An 8,759-nucleotide genomic window follows, 5' to 3' on the forward strand; every position below is an offset into this window, starting at 1 on the left:
TATATTTTATTGATTTTTACAGAGTGGAAGAGAGAGAGATAGAGAGTTAGAAACATCGATGAGAGAGAAACATCGATCAGCTGCCTCCTGCACATCCCCCACTGGGGAAGTGCCCACAACCCAGGTACATGCCCTTGGCCGGAATCGAACCCGGGACCTTTCAGGCCGCAGGCCGACGCTCTATCCACTGAGCCAAACCGGTTTCGGCACTACTAAATTATTTTAATAAGAGTTAACACATGGACATTTTCTTTCATCACAAATTTTATAAATATGACCATAAGGCCTCTTTGATGTGAACTTTAAAAATACAGGGGTATTAAGCAAAATAAACTTTGGACATTTCTTTGGCATCAACTAATTTAAGTATACTTTAAAATTTATTTTATTATTTATCTATTTTTCAACATCATTTTTTCTTTAATCCTCACCCAAGGGTATTTTTCCATTGAATTTTAGAGAGAGGGAAAGAGAGAGAAATATCGATATGAGAGAAACATCAATTCTTGCACTCGCCCGGGAGCCTGCAACCAAGGTACGTGCCCCTGACTGGAATCAAACCCAGGACCCTTCAGTCCGCAGGCTGATGCTCTATCCACTGAGCCAAACCAGCTAGGGCAGGGGTGGGCAAACTTTTTGACTCGAGGGCAACAATGGGTTCTTAAACTGGACCGGAGGGCCGGAACAAAAGCATGGATGGAGTGTTTGCGTGAACTAATATAAATTCAAAGTAAACATCATTACATAAAAGGGTACGGTCTTTTTTTTTTTTAGTTTTATTCATTTCAAACGGGCCGGATCCAGCCCGCGGGCCGTAGTTTGCCCACGGCTGAGCTAGGGCAAGTATACTTTAGCAAAAATTTCATGACACTGGAATTTTAAAATGGTAACAGAACTCACAGAACAAAAACACTTCACTTTCATATCTGGAGCTGAGACAGGTACTAAATCCTACACTTAGCATATATAGGTGGCTTAGTATATAAAACAATGTGAGAGCAATATGTTAAGCATCCCTTAATTTGGCCCTACCCACTCCAATCCCAGTTCTCAATCCAATCCTAGAAAATGCTATAAAATGTTCAAGAATCTTTATTCTAATTTCTCCTAATGATTCACGAACCCACACCAGCTGCCAAACACAACCAAGCACCAACCAAGGAACAAACCAAACCTGTGTATTACAGGACCTGTACTGACACCCGCTGGTATTTTTAAAAACATAATTTCTTAGACCTAAAATTCCATTTATTCTTTAAATAACGTCCTTACTATAATTACCTAGCAAAGATAAACTGAATCAGGATGACAGACCAGGCCTCCAGCCAGATGCTGGCCTGTCAAGAGTCATAAGCCACTACTAGGCTGATGTACCTCCCAGGGCTATCCAGGCCCGGAAACCCTCATAATGAGGATCTCTAGGGAAATCAGTGATTACATTCCTCTGGGAATCCAGGAAAACTCTCCAATGAGCAGTGTCATCACACCGGTGTTTTTTTTATTGATTTTTATTGATTTTTTACATAGAGGAAGAGAGAGGGATAGAGAGTTAGAAACATCAATGAGAGAGAAACATCGATCAGCTGCTTCCTGCATACCCCTTATTGGGGATGTGCCCACAACCAAGGTACATGCCCTTGACCGGAATTGAACCTGGGACCCTTCAGTCTGCAGGCCGACACTCTATCCCAGGGGTGGGCAAACTTTTTGACTCGAGGGCCACAATGGGTTCTTAAACTGGACCGGAGGGCCGGAACAAAACCATGGATGGAGTGTTTGTGTGAACTAATATAAATTCAAAGTAAACATCATTACATAAAAGGGTACGGTCTTTTTTTTTTTTTTTTAGTTGTATTCATTTCAAACGGGCCGTATCCGGCTCGTGGGCCGTAGCTTGCCCACGGCTGCTCTATCCACTGAGCCAAACCGGTCAGGGCCACATGGGGTTTTTAAGTGCCATATGTGTATCAAATACTCTGCTGGACATTATGAGGTCTCATCCAGGCAGAACAAGTCTCACCTCTAAATTAAACTTACAATCAGGGGAAAAGCAAACCGTCACATTCTCCATTACCTTTGTACACGATATCCGTATGATATAGGGCACAGGATGGGTCTCCTTATACTCCACTCCATAACCCAGAAAGGCCTCCCTCCTGTACACCTCCTTCCCTCCAAATTTCGGTATCCCCCAGATAGGAAGTCAGAACAGAGGTAATACTGTAACTTTCCAAAGAATCCCAGTGCATGTGCCTATTTGGAGAAAACCTAGAGAAAGGAGTGTTCACCAAAATTGGAAAGGCTAAAGGGATGTGATTTGACAGAGGAAGTGTGAGGCTATTCTTGGAATCTGGAACTCCTGGTAAAAAAGGCTCAAATAGAAGAGAAAGATGGACAGATAATGTTGGAGAAGAGGCAGGTACTGAATCCCCTTAATGGAAACACTGGAGTGTGAGACTCCTGAGGTATGATGAGTTAATTAGTAATGGAACATGCTGGTCCTTAGCTTTTCATGCTCAAGATAACTGCCTGGAGGCAGAGGCCTACGCTCCAAAAGGAAGCCCACACCATTCAAAAGCCAACTTACATTCTTTTTTTTCTTAAATATGTTTTTATTGATTTTAGAGGGAGAAGGAGTTAGAGAAACATCGATAACTGCCTCCCTCATGCACCCTAATCGGGGATTGAACCCTGGGATTGAACCCGAAACTTGTGTATGTGCCCTGACCAAAGACCAAAACAGTGACCTTTTGGTGCATGGGACGATGCTCAACCAACTGAACCACACAAGCCACGGCTCAACTTAAATTCTTAAGATCCTCAGGCCCAGCCAGCCTGGCTCAGTGCCTATATAGGAGGCTCATGTAAAACAATGTGAGAATAATATGAGGCTAACTCAGAGGTTATAGCATATGCCTATTTTAGAGACTATAGCATATGCCTATACCACAATATTGTACCCATTAGTTAACACTACATACAAACCACTGCTACTAAATATGAGTCTTCATTTAGCCTCCAGAAAAATTCCAATGAATGTCAAATACTGGCACATGAACAAAAAGTATACAATTAACTTAAATCACCTGTCACACCCTAGCCAGTTTGGCTCAGTGGATAGAGCGTCACCCAGGGACTGAAGGGTCCCAGGTTTAATTCGGGTCAAGGGCACGTACCTTGGTTGCAGGGTCAGTCTCTTATATCTGTTTTTTTCTCTCTCCCCCTCCATTTCACTCTGTCTAAAAAAAAATCAATGGAGCCCGGCCAGTGCGGCTCAGTGGTTGAGCATCGACCTATGAGTCAATCCATCACTGTAAGGATTATCAAGGCCAACCCTTCATTCTGTTGATTAGGATACTTTGCTCTTTGTTACAGCAGATTTACAGTCACGACAAAGTAAATGCACAGAATCATCTTCTGTATTTCAAGCCCACAGTTTAAAAGCAATCAATAAGAAATACTGTTTAAAACTTTCATATTATTATAATCATAAAATAAAATAAAATATAAAAGCAGCTTTTCAAAAACTGTGCTGGTCTGGATTTAACTCTTCCCAAAATTCTTCCTGTGTGTTTACGCAAATTTATCAGCGTCAATTCTCTCCCCATCTCCACACACACACAGTGGGATTTAGGAGCCCAGGTCTGGCTATTTACAACACGGCATTTGGAATATCCCGGGGGCGTGATTCAGTGGTTGGGCTGGACCTATGAATCAGGAGGTTTGATTCCTGGTCAGGACACATACCCGGTTGGCTGCGGTGGGGGGCTTGATCCCCAGTAGTAGGGCGTGCAGAAGGCAGCCAAGTGATGATTCTCATCATTGATATTTCTATCTCTCCCTCTCCTTTCCTCTCTCTGAAATCAATAACAAAATATATAAAAAACAAATAAATAAAATAGCAAGGCATCTTATTGTAAAAGCATTCGCCTCCCATCAAAGGAAAATCCCTCCCACCAACCTTTGTGATTTGTTAAGAAAAAGAAAGAAATGTGTACAGCTCCAATTTACATTTGTGTCCAACTATTTCAAAGTGGACAGAGAGGCTAGAAGAATCCCTTTCCAGTTCTAAAATGCCATGATTCTAGAAATTTACTAATAATTTTGCAAAACGTCTTCTGCTCAGATACCACTTTATATTGCTCGGCTGTTGTAGGTTTATTAATATTCAGCAACTTTAATTTCAAAGGAATGCTGATTTACTCATTAAACAGCACTCTATGTACCTGGATAATGAGACCAAATTGTCTGAAGCTAATAGTGTCTTGTTAATTATAACTGAAAACAGTCTTTGTTAAATAGTATCTGCATTCTTATTTTGGAAGATTTTTGTTACTTCCTCATTACAACAGCTAAAGAAAAAACATAAAAGATAAAGCAGCGTTGTCTCTTGATTTGGCACTCAGAAACGATGATCCATCACGCAGGGACTGAAGCGGAGATTTCACTAAAAATATGAAGCCTGATTTAGTACAAATTTCCTGATAATCAGCCACCAGCTAGTTTCCCCATTATTGAAAGGCTCTTCAACTACTAAGTAAAAATTTCAGGAGAATAGCACCGCAGGGTCCTTGGGTTTTACCTGCGGCAGGGACGCTGTGGTTTACAAGTGAAGGTTAAATCATTTTAAGTCCAGATTCTTCTGACATTCAGAACACTCTCACTTATGTCCCACATGAGGGTGAAAATGCCAGTTTTATTTAAAACTGCCAACATAAATAGATGCACAAACAACGTGTACTTCCACGATTGTCCCAGCAAGGGGGGACTTGTCACCGGAGGGCTCGGAGCGCAAGGCGGCGGCCGCATACCCGGGACCCTACCCCGCGCAGGCAAGTGTGCTCGGGGCCCGGGGCCCGCCACCCCGAGGCTGGGACCTGGGACCAGGTCGGGTCAGAGCAAGCGAGCACGTCCCCCACCGGAACGCAGTTCCTAGCGCTCCAGGCGAGGCTCGAGGGGGAGCGCAGGGGAGTGTGAGCTCCTCGGAGCCCGCCCTCCCCAGTCCCGGGGGCTAAGTCGTGAGAGGCCGCGTCACGGTGGCCAGCCCGAAACCCCCGGAGCCCGGGCGGCCGTGAGGACGGAACGTTCGGGGCGCCGGCTTGGCCCTGAGGGAGGGGGTGGGGACACGAGATGGCGCGGCCCCAGGATGAGGGGGAGGGGACCTGCGACGGCGCGGCCCACGGAAGGGACGCGTCCCGGACTCCGGTGGAGGTGGGCCCTGCGCGGACGCAGTCCCTCGCCGCCCGGCCGGCGCAACAAAGCGGCGCCGCCCGCCCTGACTTCCCGGCCGCCGACTGGGGCCCGCGACGCGACCAGGACCACGACGACGCGGCGGCGGTTCCGGGCGGGGCCCCAGCGAAGAACTTCCCGGCCCCGCTCGCCCGCCTCACCTCGGCACCGTCTACCGCCGCGGGGGCGCCGTCGTCCGCGGCCCCGGGGCCTCGCGCACCGAGTGACCGGGCGCCGGTGGCGGCAGCGGCTGGTAGCCCCGCGGAGACCGGGGCGGCGGCGCAGACGGCGGCGGCTCCATCTTCCCGGGTGCTCGTGGCTCCGCTCCGACGCGCAGACCCAAGTGGGACATTCGCTACATTGTTGGCATTCCACGGGCGTCACGTGACCGCGCGTCACGCTCGATCTGCCCCGCCCGCGCTTCCTGGTCCGGCCGCCACCTGCGGCCCGGCGCTGTCCCCGCCCGCGCGGCGCGCAGTGAGAGTTGGTCGCTGTCCCTAGGTCACTGTCCTCTCACCCAGCCACCGTGCGGACTGGAAGTCAACAGGCCTCGGGGAGCCATCAAGTCGGTGTCAGCCATCGAAAGTGAGCGCAGACACAGCTTTCAGGCCAGGGTATCAAGCCACAGAAGAGGGCGTGAGATAAACGCCCAAATTCAATCGATTTAACTCAGTCTCGTCCAGTGCCTTTCGCATTTTGTGTAGAAGTGTTGTGTGAGGTACACAATGGTGTAGTGGTATTCGCCAGCAAGTGACATCTCAGCCGCTGAGCTGTCTTTGCACTGGGAACATTGGAGTTGGTGCTGGGACATGTGCAGGGACAGGGAACAGAAGTCACACTGGACGCCAAATCCTCAACCTAATATCACACTGTGGTCCCAGATGCTGAGGACTAATATCATTTTAAAAGCCAACTCAATTTCCTTTTTCATGCACCCTTCTGAATGTTTAAATGTTAATCTCGAATGATTAACATTTGAGTAGTGAAGGTCATTTTCTAGGAATGACTTTAGCAACCTTTCCAGTCCAGAAACCCCATCTAGATTTTCAGCCTCTACCTTTGCTCTTCCAGGGAACCTCCTCACACCAATCTCCTGTTTCCTCTCTCCTTTGAGCTTGGATTATTAGATCATTACTGTGCAGCTCAGAATTCAATTTCATTTTGCAGTCTTATCCTGTACTTTCCCAGGCATCCTGCATGGTATTTGGAGTAGAACAAGTAGGGAATGTTCTGTAGTGGGGGTCCCTTTTGCACTCATCTAGTGTATCTTCTACTCACACACTGAGCACATGTTCTCCACCCCTGTCCCAAGCCACAAGACAGGCTGCCAATTTTCCTTTGTGTGTGTTTAAAGGTCCTACCCTTGCTCTGTCTTCAAAGATGTAATCATAAAAGATTTTTTTGTCAAATGAAATATTGTAAATAAAAATAATTTAATTGGCTTTAAGATGTATGTGTAAAACAATAAAATGTTGCAATGACAGTAACCGTTTATAGCATTGCTTGCAATAGTAAAAAATCAAGAACCTACATGTCCAGCAGTAGAGAATAAGAGGAAAATGAAAGGTATTCAAATGATGACACATGAAATAGCTTGATACTTTTCAAAGGATAAATGATTGTGGGTAAAAGTCAAAATAATCGCAGAGTGGAAAAAAGAAATTTGCAGCCCTGACTGGTGTGGCTCAGCAGTTAGCATCGGCCCATTCATGGAAGGATCGTGGTTCGAGTCCCAGTCAAGGGCACAGGGCACATACCTGGGTTGCAGGTTCAATCCCCACCCAGATCAGGCAGGTGAGGGAGGCAAACAATCAATGTGTCTCTCACAATGATGTTTCTCTCCCCTTCCCTCTCTCCTTTTTTTTTTCTTTTGCTTTTACTTTTTTTTTTTATAAGTGTAAACTCATTTATTACATAAAACAACCCTAAAAAGAAATTACTATTCCCATTTTTACATATGAGGAAATTGAGGCACCTAGAGGTTAATCAACTTTCTCAATGTCATACAGTATTTCTACCATTTCAGTCATAAACTGAAAGGTTTAGGACACACAAAATCAGTAGGTAATTAAACACTGAAGAATACTACCCCTTCCATATCCTGCTAAGCTTAATAGACTATGGCCTGATGTTTTACAAAGACAAAGGGAGCCTGTGGAGCTCTTGAGTGGCTGAAGCTGGTGGAGTTGGCATCAGGAAGGAGTGAAGCACATATTTGTCAGGGTCCCACCCCAGCAGGTCCAGGGGTTCCCAAAGGTGTGGACGGAGTCGGTGAAGAAGGAATGACACGGAGGCAGCGTTCAGTTGACCAGCATGGTTGGGTTCTCTCGCCTGGTTCTATCCAGGATTTCCAGCCAGGATCTATAGCCATGTTCTCACGCTAGGTTCTCCAGCCAGGTTCTCTAGGTTCTCCAGCCAGGTTTGGTCGGCAGGTTCTGCAGCCAAGTTCTGTAGCCAGGTTCTGTCCAGGATCTTTTGCCATGTTCTCTCGCTAGGTTCTGTCTCTAGGTTCTGTCTGCTTTTACTTTTATTAGTATTTATTTTATGCTGAATTTATTCCTGGGCCATAAGTTTGTGTTTCTTCAGTTTCTTCTGGGATATTTTTCTTCTGTGCACCTCCGTTTCTGGTTTAGAAACAATCAAGATCATCTCAATGTGGCATGAGCTCTGTAAGTTCTACACTGCATCTTGGGAGCTTTGTTCACCTGGATGTGCTCAATGACCAGGGAATCTACAACTAAACCCTTAAGTTCAGCATTGTTCTCTGTATTTTTAAGTATATGCAGCAAAAATTCAGCACTCTTTATGGGCCACTGACCCTGTGTCCAGCCCCACTGTTTGGCCTGGGCACACTTAACCAATTCCACCACTGTAATGACAGAATAGCACATACTGCTTCTGTAAAGTGACATCCTTCAGATACTTAGTGGCTTTTCAAATTTGCATACCCTTGGTGGCCTGAGCAGTTTCACAAGTGTTCTTAAAGTGAATACGAAGATTTGAGCCTCTTGATTTGCATGATTTTGTGGGGTTTTCGGGGTCAAGCGAAGAGCAAACCATTTTCAGAGGTCACTTGTGGCTGCTTTGGGGAAGAGAGTCCCTCCCTACCTCCTTTCCACTCTCTGAAAAGCAATGGAAAAAATATCCTCGGGTGAGGATTAACAAAACAAACAAACAAGCAAGTTGCAGAACTAGATATACACTAAGATACCATATTTATAAATAAACAAAATCCCACAGAATCCATATGAATCACATACTTTTTGTAAGTATCAACATGGATTGAAGGTGTACACACTAAATCCATAACAGCTATTGGCCATGTAAGAAGAAGGCAAATTAAACTGAGGAAAGAAAAATGCAGACTTTAAACTTTATCTGCCATGCTTTATTTCTTTTATCCAAAAAAGTGAAGCAGTAGATTAGCACCTCCCCAGAGGACAGAAGTTTTCCCACTGCAGACACAGCTGATTCTCACAGCCAGCTGGCCTGGAGGTCAAATCCCCCCAGTATCAACTACAACAATCAAG

The 8,759-nt window shown here is 45.7% G+C and overlaps 1 protein-coding gene and 1 pseudogene across 3 annotated transcripts in view; both read right to left on the minus strand.

Moving 5' to 3' along the window:
* Positions 1-5,613, minus strand: part of LATS2 (large tumor suppressor kinase 2) — a 91,800-nt gene extending 86,187 nt beyond the window's left edge. For all 3 annotated transcript variants that reach the window (XM_059684201.1, XM_059684199.1, XM_059684198.1), the window contains exon 1: positions 5,391-5,613. The gene's annotated coding sequence lies outside the window, so the exon portion shown is untranslated. The remainder of the gene's footprint in view (positions 1-5,390) is intronic.
* Positions 5,614-7,782: 2,169 nt separating this feature from the next.
* Positions 7,783-8,296, minus strand: LOC132226289 (large ribosomal subunit protein uL22-like; annotated as a pseudogene).
* Between the last annotated feature and the right edge of the window lie 463 nt (positions 8,297-8,759).

The sequence above is a fragment of the Myotis daubentonii genome, chromosome 2 (genome assembly GCF_963259705.1).
Source record: "Myotis daubentonii chromosome 2, mMyoDau2.1, whole genome shotgun sequence".
NCBI classification, from domain to species: Eukaryota; Metazoa; Chordata; class Mammalia; order Chiroptera; family Vespertilionidae; genus Myotis; species Myotis daubentonii.